A 2,142-nucleotide genomic window follows, 5' to 3' on the forward strand; every position below is an offset into this window, starting at 1 on the left:
CTTGCTACGCCTTCAGATAGCTCTCCAACACCTTGTCATTTTCTTTTCCTTGGTTTCGTGCTTCACTACTTTGAAGCTCTTTGTCAACCGGATTTTGTTCAGCTATATGTTCTTGCTCTTGATGCTCGTCAAGTTCTATGGCACGAAACTCATAGGGAAGGAGATAGGTTCCATTAACTTCAGAAAAATCAAGCACATGTCTTATTGTGCTTGTCATGCCCTTTATCAGTGATACTTACCTCCTTGGGTTTGAAGGATTCAAAATATACACTACTTGATTCGTCTTTTTCAACCGAAGCACTTTATATCACTCGAGTCGTCTTTCTTTTCATTGATTATACCAATTGGCAAAACTTCTTTCTCTTTAGTTGATTCAACACATGTAACGTTTGTTTAACTTTGTTGTCCAAATCACCATTCTTTCTGATAATTCTATCCACTTGCAATGCTTTCTCCTTTTGGCATAATCTAGCTTGTATTGCATCAGAATCAACCTGCTTTTCCTCTTTTGTTAGTTCAAGACGAATAGCATTACATTCGTCCCAAAAAGATGTAAGATTTTTCTCAATAACCCACTCTGGATAGAACCCCCCTCGGCTCTTTTAGACTCTTCCGACAATGACACGCTGCCGAAATTCCGTAGTAGTGTAGGGGCAACATTATATGCTATGATACTAGGTGACGACGTGTGCGCTCCTGCAAAATTTTCACTTATTCAGCTATGACCGTTGTGAAGGTGCGAAGCCGAATATGAGTACCAATAGTTGCATATGGTGTCGAAAAATTACTCGCATGAGTTGTATCATACGATGATTGAGGGTAATTGGCCGAATAGCTAGTAGTAGCACGATCAATTCTCCTATCCGCCGACATGTTTGGATTCACATATTGCAAGTTATTTTGCCGATGAATAAAAGGGTGAAACACTTTATTGCATGCTATTGGAAGTTCCAACATGGGGTGTTTCACTTTGACTAATCGAACTAATCATGTTGTTCATCGACATATAAATTTGTGGGGTTGCCGATGCATGATGGTTGTAATACATATTGTCTTTTGCTAAACTTGTAAGAAGTTGAAGCATGAAGATTATTGTGCATCGGCTCTTGCACGTAATTAGATGCATGATGGATAAAATTAGAGCTAGCCGATACATTACTATCATTAAATGATTTAGCAACAACATATGAATTATTTGCATCTACATAGGTGAACTAGGTATTCATATTACCTTTGTGTATCACAGCTTCTTGATGATGATCTCTCGTATCAAGAATGAGCCAGAGACCGTTCGAAGCTTCATTCCCAGCAGAGTCGCCAGAAAGTGCGTTCGCACACGAACATGTCACCGTGTATGCTCGATGCCAGGGGTGATGCACCACAGCTCACATCGAAGGAGATGTAACGCCCCTGATGTAACTTTCCATATTTGTAACTCCAACTCTTGCCATTTTTGGCTATGTGTTATGATATTCCCTCCGTGGTTGGGTTTTGTCTTTCGTTTTGCATTTTGTTCATGTCATGCATCTCATATCATGTCATCATGCGCATCTCATTTGCATACGTGTTCGTCTCATGCATCCGAGCATTTTCCCCGTCCGTTTTGCAATCCGACACTCCCACATGCACTGACGCACCCCTCTTGTTTCTTTTCGTGAGCGGGTGTTAAACGTTCTCGGAATGGATCGAGGTTTGCCAAGTGGTCTTGGTATACCACCGGTAGACCACCTGTCAAGTTTCGTTCCATTTGGAGGTCGTTTGATGCTCCAATAGTTATCCGGGTAACCGCAAAGTCCTTTTGTGTGTTGCAGCAAAACCATCCCTCCAAATAGCCCAATAACCCCTCTAAGTCACCTCCATGCTCTCGGTCGTTCGATCACGATCGTGTGGGCGAAAACCGCACTCCATTTGGAGTCTCCTAGCTCCCTCTAGCTATAAATAGGTGATTCCCCCGTTATTTTCGCGCAGATCAAACCCTAGCCCCGCTCCCTCCGCGCGCCAGACACGTCCGCCCGGCGCCAAACGAATCCCGCCGCCGCGCCCAACCAACCGCGAGCCGCCACGTGGCGCCCCCGCCGCCCGTACGCCGCAGGCCCGCGCCAGGCCCCCGCGGCCCAGTTCGCCGCCGCCGCCCCGAGCAGG

The sequence above is a fragment of the Aegilops tauschii genome, chromosome 3 (genome assembly GCF_002575655.3).
Source record: "Aegilops tauschii subsp. strangulata cultivar AL8/78 chromosome 3, Aet v6.0, whole genome shotgun sequence".
Classification (NCBI taxonomy): domain Eukaryota; kingdom Viridiplantae; phylum Streptophyta; class Magnoliopsida; order Poales; family Poaceae; genus Aegilops; species Aegilops tauschii.